We start from the raw sequence: 10,397 nt of genomic DNA on the forward strand, positions 1-10,397 counted from the left end.
CGTGGCGCAATCGGCTAGCACGTTGGGCTGTTACCCGAAAGTTTGCAGGTCCGACAACTCCTGGTGGTGGCATTTCTTGGTTGTAGCCGTAGTGTAGTAGTTGTCACGGTGCAGCACAAGCAAATTTGGTTAATTTAGTGAAATGCACACATCTGACATTTTACTTTGTCGCTGTAGTGTCCTGGATTAAATGAAAAAAAAATGCTTCATGAAACACTAAACACCCTAGCCATTTGAAGCTGCCCGAGCGTGTTGTTAGCTAGAGAAGCATTCTTCTTGGCAAACCCCCCGACCCGGCCGCTGTGGCGCAATCGGCTAGCGCGTTCGGCTGTTAACCGAAAGGTTGGAGGTCCGACAACTCCAGGTGGGGGCATTTTTTGGTTGTAGCCATAGTGTAGTAGTTGTCTCGGTGCAGCACAAGCAAGTTTTGTTAGTTGAGAGAAATGCACACATCTGACATTTTACTTTGTTGCTGTAGTCTTGTGGACTAAATGAAAAAATTGCTTCATGAAACACTAAACGCTCTAGCCATTTGAAGCTGCCCGAGCGTGTTGTTAGCTAGAGAAGCATTCTTCTTGGCATACAACCCTACCCGGCCTCCGTGGCGCAATCGGCTAGCGCGTTCGGCTGTTAAACGAAAGGTTGGAGGATCGAGTCCTCCCACTGGCGGCATTTTTGGTTGTAGCTGTAGTGTAGTAGTTCTCACGGTGCAGCACAAGCAAATTTGGTTAATTGAGTGAAATGCACACACCTGACATTTTGCTTTATTGCTGTAGTGTGGTGGATTAAATGAAAACAAATGCTTCATGAAACACTAAACACCCTAGCCATTTGAAACTGCCCGAGCGTGTTGTTAGTTAGAGAAACATTCTTCTTGGCATACCCCGCGACCCGGCCTCCGTGGCGCAATCGGCTAGCGCGTTCGGCTGTTAACCGAAAGGTTGGAGGTCCAACTCCTCCCTTGGCGACATTTTTTGGTTCTAGCTGTAGTGTAGTAGTTGTCACGGTGCAGCACAAGCAAGTTTTGTTAGTTGAGAGAAATGCACACATCTGACATTTTACTTTGTCGCTGTAGTGTTGTGGATTAAATAAAAAAAATGCTTCATGAAACACTAAACACCCTAGCCATTTGAAGCCGCCCGAGCGTGTTGTTAGCTAGAGAAGCATTCTTCTTGGCATACCCCCCGACCCGGCCTCCGTATCGCAATCGGTTAGCACGTTCGGCTGTTAACCGAAATGTTGGAGGTCCGACTCCTCCCGGTGGCGGCATTTTTTGGTTGCAGCTTTAGTTTAGTAGTTGTAACGGTGCAGCACAAGCAAGTTTGGTTAATTGCGAGAAATGCACACATCTGACATTTTGCTTTGTCGCTGTAGTCTTGTGGACTAAATGAAAAAATTGCTTCATGAAACACTAAACGCTCTAGCCATTTGAAGCTGCCCGAGAGTGTTGTTAGCTAGAGAAGCATTCTTCTTGGCGAACCCCCCGACCCGGCCTCCGTGGCGCAATCGGCTAGCGCGTTCGGCTGTTAACCGAAAGGTTGGAGGTCCGACAACTCCAGGTGGTGGCATTTTTTGGTTGTAGCCATAGTGTAGTAGTTGTCACGGTGCAGCACAAGCAAATTTGGCTAATTGAGTGAAATGCACACATCTGACATTTTACTTTGTCGCTGTAGTGTCCTGGATTAAATGAAAAAAAAATGCTTCATGAAATACTAAACACCCTAGCCATTTGAAGCTGCCCGAGAGTGTTGTTAGCTAGAGAAGCATTCTTCTTGTCATACAACCCTACCCGGCCTCCGTGGCATAATCGGCTAGCACGTTCGGCTGTTAACCGAAAGGTTGGAGTTCCGACTCCTCCCGGTGGTGGCATTTATTTGGTTGTAGCTGTAGTGTAATAGTTGTCACGGTGCAGCGCAAGCAAGTTTTGTTAACTGAGAGAAACACACACATCTGACATTTTGCTTTGTTGCTGTAGTCTTGTGGACTAAATGAAAAAATTGCTTCATGAAACACTAAACGCTCTAGCCATTTGAAGCTGCCCGAGCGTGTTGTTAGCTAGAGAAGCATTCGTCTTGGCATACAACCCTATCCGGCCTCCGTGGCGCAATCGGCTAGCGCGTTCGGCTGTTAAGCGAAAGGTTGCAGGTCCGACAACTCCCGGTGGTGGCATTTTTTGGTTGTAGCCGTAGTGTAGTGGTTGTCACGGTGCAGAACAAGCAAGTTTGGTTAGTTGAGGGAAATGCACACATCTGACATTTTACTTTGTTACTGTAGTCTCATGGATTTAACGAAAAACATGCTTCATGAAACACTAAACACCCTAGCCATTTGAAGCTGCCCGAGAGTGTTGTTAGCTAGATCAGCATTCTTCTTGTCATACAACCCTACCCGGCCTCCTTGGCGCAATCGGCTAGCATGTTCGGCTGTTAACCGAATGGTTGGAAGTCCGACTCCTTCCGGTGGTGGCATTTTTTTGGTTGTAGCTGTAGTGTAATAGTTATCACGGTGCAGCACAAGCAAGTTTTTTTAATTGAGAGAAACACACACATCTGACATTTTGCTTTGTTGCTGTAGTCTCGTGGACTAAATGAAAAAACTGCTTCATGAAACACTAAACGCTCTAGCCTTTTGAAGCTGCCCGAGCGTGTTGTTAGCTAGACAAGCATTCTTCTTGGCATACAACCCTACCCGGCCTCCGTGGCGCAATCGGCTAGCACGTTGGGCTGTTAACCGAATGGTTGGAAGTCCGACTCCTTCCGGTGGTGGCATTTTTTGGTTGTAGCCGTAGTGTAGTGGTTGTCACGGTGCAGAACAAGCAAGTTTGGTTAGTTGAGGGAAATGCACACATCTGACATTTTACTTTGTTACTGTAGTCTCATGGATTTAACGAAAAACATGCTTCATGAAACACTAAACACCCTAGCCATTTGAAGCTGCCCGAGAGTGTTGTTAGCTAGATCAGCATTCTTCTTGTCATACAACCCTACCCGGCCTCCTTGGCGCAATCGGCTAGCATGTTCGGCTGTTAACCGAATGGTTGGAAGTCCGACTCCTTCCGGTGGTGGCATTTTTTTGGTTGTAGCTGTAGTGTAATAGTTATCACGGTGCAGCACAAGCAAGTTTTTTTAATTGAGAGAAACACACACATCTGACATTTTGCTTTGTTGCTGTAGTCTCGTGGACTAAATGAAAAAACTGCTTCATGAAACACTAAACGCTCTAGCCTTTTGAAGCTGCCCGAGCGTGTTGTTAGCTAGAGAAGCATTCTTCTTGGCATACAACCCTACCCGGCCTCCTTGGCGCAATCGGCTAGCACGTTGGGCTGTTACCCGAAAGGTTGCAGGTCCGACAACTCCCGGTGGTGGCATTTTTCGGTTGTAGCCGTAGTGTAGTAGTTGTCACGGTGCAGCACAAGCAAGTTTGGTTAGTTGAGAGAAATGCACACATCTGACATTTTACTTTGTTGCTCTAGTCTCGTGGATTTAATGAAAAAAAATGCTTCATGAAACAGTAAACACCCCAGCCATTTGTAGCTGCCCGAGAGTGTTGTTAGCTAGATCAGCATTCTTCTTGGCATACCCCCCGACCCGGCCTCCGTGGCGCAATCGGCTAGCATGTTCGGCTGTTAACCGAATGGTTGGAAGTCCGACTCCTTCCGGTGGTGGCATTTTTTTGGTTGTAGCTGTAGTGTAATAGTTATCACGGTGCAGCACAAGCAAGTTTGGTTAGTTGAGAGAAATACACACATCTGACATTTTGCTTTGTTGCTGTAGTCTCGTGGACTAAATGAAAAAACTGCTTCATGAAACACTAAACGCTCTAGCCTTTTGAAGCTGCCCGAGCGTGTTGTTAGCTAGAGAAGCATTCTTCTTGGCATACAACCCTACCCGGCCTCCGTGGCGCAAACGGCTAGCACGTTGGGCTGTTAACCGAAAGGTTGCAGGTCCGACAACTCCCGGTGGTGGCATTTTTTGGTTGTAGCCGTAGTGTAGTGGTTGTCACGGTGCAGAACAAGCAAGTTTGGTTAGTTGAGGGAAATGCACACATCTGACATTTTACTTTGTTACTGTAGTCTCATGGATTTAACGAAAAACATGCTTCATGAAACACTAAACACCCTAGCCATTTGAAGCTGCCCGAGAGTGTTGTTAGCTAGATCAGCATTCTTCTTGTCATACAACCCTACCCGGCCTCCTTGGCGCAATCGGCTAGCATGTTCGGCTGTTAACCGAATGGTTGGAAGTCCGACTCCTTCCGGTGGTGGCATTTTTTTGGTTGTAGCTGTAGTGTAATAGTTATCACGGTGCAGCACAAGCAAGTTTTTTTAATTGAGAGAAACACACACATCTGACATTTTGCTTTGTTGCTGTAGTCTCGTGGACTAAATGAAAAAACTGCTTCATGAAACACTAAACGCTCTAGCCTTTTGAAGCTGCCCGAGCGTGTTGTTAGCTAGACAAGCATTCTTCTTGGCATACAACCCTACCCGGCCTCCTTGGCGCAATCGGCTAGCACGTTGGGCTGTTACCCGAAAGGTTGCAGGTCCGACAACTCCCGGTGGTGGCATTTTTCGGTTGTAGCCGTAGTGTAGTAGTTGTCACGGTGCAGCACAAGCAAGTTTGGTTAGTTGAGAGAAATGCACACATCTGACATTTTACTTTGTTGCTCTAGTCTCGTGGATTTAATGAAAAAAAATGCTTCATGAAACAGTAAACACCCCAGCCATTTGTAGCTGCCCGAGAGTGTTGTTAGCTAGATCAGCATTCTTCTTGGCATACCCCCCGACCCGGCCTCCGTGGCGCAATCGGCTAGCATGTTCGGCTGTTAACCGAATGGTTGGAAGTCCGACTCCTTCCGGTGGTGGCATTTTTTTGGTTGTAGCTGTAGTGTAATAGTTATCACGGTGCAGCACAAGCAAGTTTGGTTAGTTGAGAGAAATACACACATCTGACATTTTACATTGTCGCTGTAGTGTCCTGGATTAAATGAAAAAAATGCTTCATGAAACACTAAACACCGTAGCCATTTGAAGCCGCCCGAGCGTGTTGTTAGCTAGAGAAGCATTCTTCTTGGCTCACCCCCCGACAAGGCCTCCGTAGCGCAATCGGCTAGCGCGTTCGGCTGTTAACCGAAAGGTTGGAGGTCCGACTCCTCCCGGTGGTGGCATTTTTTGGTTGTAGCCGTAGTGTAGTAGTTGTCACGGTGCAGCACAAGCAAGTTTTTTTAATTGAGAGAAACACACACATCTGACACTCTACGTTGTTGCTGCAGTCACGTGGAATAAATGAAAAAAAATGCTTCATGAAACGCTAAAAGCTCTAGGCATTTGAAGCTTCCCGAGCGTGTTGTTAGCTAGAGAAGCATTCTTCTTGGCATACCCCCCGACCCTGCCTCCGTGGCGCAATCGGCTAGCGCATTCAGCTGTTAACCGAAAGGTTGGAGGTTCGGTTCCTCCCGTTGGCGGCATTTTTTTGGTTGTAGCTGTAGTGTAGTAGTTGTCACGGTGCAGCACAAGCAAGTTTGGTTAGTTGAGAGAAATGCACACATCTGACATTTTACTTGGTCGCTGTGGTGTCGTGGATTAAATGAAAAAAAAATGCTTCATGAAACACTAAACACCCTAGCCATTTGAAGCGGCCCGAGAGTGTTGTTAGCTAGATCAGCATTCTTCTTGGCATACCCCCCAACCCGACCTCCGTGGCGCAATCGGCTAGCACGTACGGCTGTTAACCGAAAGGTTGGAGGTCCGACAACTCCCGGAGGTGGCATTTTTGGTTGCAGCCGTAGTGTAGTAGTTGTCACGGTGCAGCACAAGCAAGTTTGGTTAGTTGGAAGAAATGCACACATCTGACATCTTACTTTGTTGCTGTAGTCTCGTGGATTAAATGAAAAAAAAATGATTCATGAAACACTAAACACCCTAGCCATTTGAAGCTGCCCGAGCGTGTTAGCTAGAGAAGCATTCTTCTTGGCATACGCCCCGACCCGGCCTCCGTGGCGCAATCGTCTAGCGCATTCAGCTGTTAACCGAAAGAAAGGAGGTTCGGTTCCTCCGGTGGTGGCATTTTTTGGTTGTAGCCGTAGTGTCGTGGTTGTAAAGGTGGACATAAGCAAGTTTGGTTAATTGAGAGAAATGCACACATCTCACATTTTACTTTGTTGCTGTAGTCGCGTGAATTAAATGAAAAAAATGCTTCATGAAACACTAAACACCCTAGCCATTTGAAGCTGCCCGAGCGTGTTGTTAGCTAAAGAAGCATTCTTCTTGGTATACCCACCGACCCGGCCTCCGTGGCGCAATCGGCTAGCGCGTTCGGCTGTTAACCGAAAGGTTGGAGGAATGAGCCCTCCCGGTGGCGGCATTTTTTGGTTGCAGCTTTAGTGTAGTAGTTGTAACGGTGCAGCACAAGCAAGTTTGGTTAATTGCGAGAAATGCACACATCTGACATTTTACTTTGTTGCTGTAGTCTCGTGGATTAAATGAAAAAAATGCTTCATTAAACACTAAACACCCTAGCCATTTGAAGCTGCCCGAGCGTGTTAGCTAGATAAGCATTCTTCTTGGCATACCCCCCGACCCGGCCTCCGTGGCGCAATCGGCTAGCGCATTCAGCTGTTAACCGTAAGGTTAGAGGTTCGGTTCCTCCCGTTGGCGGCATTTTTCGGTTCTAGCTGCAATGTACTAGTTGTCACTGTGCAGCACAACCAAGTTTTTTTAATTGAGAGAAACACACACATCTGACATTTTGCTTTGTTGCTGTAGTCTCGTGGACTAAATGAAAAAATTGCTTCATGAAACACTAAACGCTCTAGCCTTTTGAAGCTGCCCGAGCGTGTTGTTAGCTAGAGAAGCATTCTTCTTGGCATACAACCCTACCCGGCCTCCGTGGCGCAATCGGCTAGCACGTTGGGCTGTTACCCGAAAGTTTGCAGGTCCGACAACTCCTGGTGGTGGCATTTCTTGGTTGTAGCCGTAGTGTAGTAGTTGTCACGGTGCAGCACAAGCAAATTTGGTTAATTTAGTGAAATGCACACATCTGACATTTTACTTTGTCGCTGTAGTGTCCTGGATTAAATGAAAAAAAAATGCTTCATGAAACACTAAACACCCTAGCCATTTGAAGCTGCCCGAGCGTGTTGTTAGCTAGAGAAGCATTCTTCTTGGCAAACCCCCCGACCCGGCCGCTGTGGCGCAATCGGCTAGCGCGTTCGGCTGTTAACCGAAAGGTTGGAGGTCCGACAACTCCAGGTGGGGGCATTTTTTGGTTGTAGCCATAGTGTAGTAGTTGTCTCGGTGCAGCACAAGCAAGTTTTGTTAGTTGAGAGAAATGCACACATCTGACATTTTACTTTGTTGCTGTAGTCTTGTGGACTAAATGAAAAAATTGCTTCATGAAACACTAAACGCTCTAGCCATTTGAAGCTGCCCGAGCGTGTTGTTAGCTAGAGAAGCATTCTTCTTGGCATACAACCCTACCCGGCCTCCGTGGCGCAATCGGCTAGCGCGTTCGGCTGTTAAACGAAAGGTTGGAGGATCGAGTCCTCCCACTGGCGGCATTTTTGGTTGTAGCTGTAGTGTAGTAGTTCTCACGGTGCAGCACAAGCAAATTTGGTTAATTGAGTGAAATGCACACACCTGACATTTTGCTTTATTGCTGTAGTGTGGTGGATTAAATGAAAACAAATGCTTCATGAAACACTAAACACCCTAGCCATTTGAAACTGCCCGAGCGTGTTGTTAGTTAGAGAAACATTCTTCTTGGCATACCCCGCGACCCGGCCTCCGTGGCGCAATCGGCTAGCGCGTTCGGCTGTTAACCGAAAGGTTGGAGGTCCAACTCCTCCCTTGGCGACATTTTTTGGTTCTAGCTGTAGTGTAGTAGTTGTCACGGTGCAGCACAAGCAAGTTTTGTTAGTTGAGAGAAATGCACACATCTGACATTTTACTTTGTCGCTGTAGTGTTGTGGATTAAATAAAAAAAATGCTTCATGAAACACTAAACACCCTAGCCATTTGAAGCCGCCCGAGCGTGTTGTTAGCTAGAGAAGCATTCTTCTTGGCATACCCCCCGACCCGGCCTCCGTATCGCAATCGGTTAGCACGTTCGGCTGTTAACCGAAATGTTGGAGGTCCGACTCCTCCCGGTGGCGGCATTTTTTGGCTGCAGCTTTAGTTTAGTAGTTGTAACGGTGCAGCACAAGCAAGTTTGGTTAATTGCGAGAAATGCACACATCTGACATTTTGCTTTGTCGCTGTAGTCTTGTGGACTAAATGAAAAAATTGCTTCATGAAACACTAAACGCTCTAGCCATTTGAAGCTGCCCGAGAGTGTTGTTAGCTAGAGAAGCATTCTTCTTGGCGAACCCCCCGACCCGGCCTCCGTGGCGCAATCGGCTAGCGCGTTCGGCTGTTAACCGAAAGGTTGGAGGTCCGACAACTCCAGGTGGTGGCATTTTTTGGTTGTAGCCATAGTGTAGTAGTTGTCACGGTGCAGCACAAGCAAATTTGGCTAATTGAGTGAAATGCACACATCTGACATTTTACTTTGTCGCTGTAGTGTCCTGGATTAAATGAAAAAAAAATGCTTCATGAAATACTAAACACCCTAGCCATTTGAAGCTGCCCGAGAGTGTTGTTAGCTAGAGAAGCATTCTTCTTGTCATACAACCCTACCCGGCCTCCGTGGCATAATCGGCTAGCACGTTCGGCTGTTAACCGAAAGGTTGGAGTTCCGACTCCTCCCGGTGGTGGCATTTTTTTGGTTGTAGCTGTAGTGTAATAGTTGTCACGGTGCAGCACAAGCAAGTTTTGTTAACTGAGAGAAACACACACATCTGACATTTTGCTTTGTTGCTGTAGTCTTGTGGACTAAATGAAAAAATTGCTTCATGAAACACTAAACGCTCTAGCCATTTGAAGCTGCCCGAGCGTGTTGTTAGCTAGAGAAGCATTCGTCTTGGCATACAACCCTATCCGGCCTCCGTGGCGCAATCGGCTAGCGCGTTCGGCTGTTAAGCGAAAGGTTGGAGGATCGAGTCCTCCCACTGGCGGCATTTTTGGTTGTAGCTGTAGTGTAGTAGTTCTCACGGTGCAGCACAAGCAAATTTGGTTAATTGAGTGAAATGCACACATCTGACATTTTGCTTTGTTGCTGTAGTGTGGTGGATTAAATGAAAAAAAATGCTTCATGAAACACTAAACACCCTAGCCATTTGAAACTGCCCGAGCGTGTTGTTAGTTAGAGAAACATTCTTCTTGGCATACCCCGCGACCCGGCCTCCGTGGCGCAATCGGCTAGCGCGTTCGGCTGTTAACCGAAAGGTTGGAGGTCCGACTCCTCCCTTGGCGGCATTTTTTGGTTCTAGCTGTAGTGTAGTAGTTGTCAAGGTGCAGCACAAGCAAGTTTTGTTAGTTGAGAGAAATGCACACATCTGACATTTCCCCGCAGGGGGCACCTGTTAAAGCAGGTGTTTGTGTGTTTTGTGCGACACCACGGACCCCGAGCACCCACGCTTAGCCGTGCGTGGCATCGTCGTGTCTGGGGAAAAGGGGATCCTGGTGGTTGAGCCGATGCCGAGTGCTTGGACCCTTAAGGCCCCTCGGTGGAGGCAACACACCACTTTGGCCCACGCTTCTCATAGACGGCACCTTCGGGCTGACCCACCCGGGGGAAATCGGCAGTCGCCTTTTCCTATCCTCCCCTTCATCTTTCACGTTCCTATCTTCTATCCTACAACTCTCCTGTCCTCTACTCTCTTCCGGTTTTTCCTTACTTCCAGGTGGCGAGGGTTAACCTTGTGTGGCTGACTACCCTGAGTTACGCCATATTAGGTTATAGTTACGGTGTACAGCTGACGTGGACAGGACTTGCCTGCCAATTCCTGCCCCGTCCCCTCGTTGGGCTCCATGGTGGGTGGCTGGCGCCGCGGCCGAACATCATACATTATTTATGGCTTCTTCCTCCAATCAAACTGATCGCCTTTCCAAGAAAAGGCGGACCGATGTATCAGCCCAGTTCTTTTCAGCAAAGCATGACACTTTCCCTAAATATCATGTGATCCACAGTGAAAGCCCTGCCAAACAAGCTCGGCTAATATCCCCCTTTGCAGTATCTAGGTCTCTCACAACCATACTAGGTCCAGGATACAAAGTTAGTAAACTGGCTAGCGGGGATCTCCTGCTTGAGCTGCAAAGCAAACTCCAGTACAGCAACCTTCAACAACTTACTACATTTGGGGATATCCCAATAACGGTCAGTGCTCACAGATCCTTGAACACAGTCCAAGGCGTGATATCAGAGAATGACTTCCTGTCACTTACCGAAGAAGAACTTCTTGAAGGTCTTTCTGAGCAAAATGTGATCGGTGTACACAGGATCAAAATCCGGAAGAACAAC

Source organism: Amblyomma maculatum, chromosome 7 (genome assembly GCF_055883805.1).
Source record: "Amblyomma maculatum isolate TAMU_Amacu chromosome 7, ASM5588380v1, whole genome shotgun sequence".
NCBI classification, from domain to species: domain Eukaryota; kingdom Metazoa; phylum Arthropoda; class Arachnida; order Ixodida; family Ixodidae; genus Amblyomma; species Amblyomma maculatum.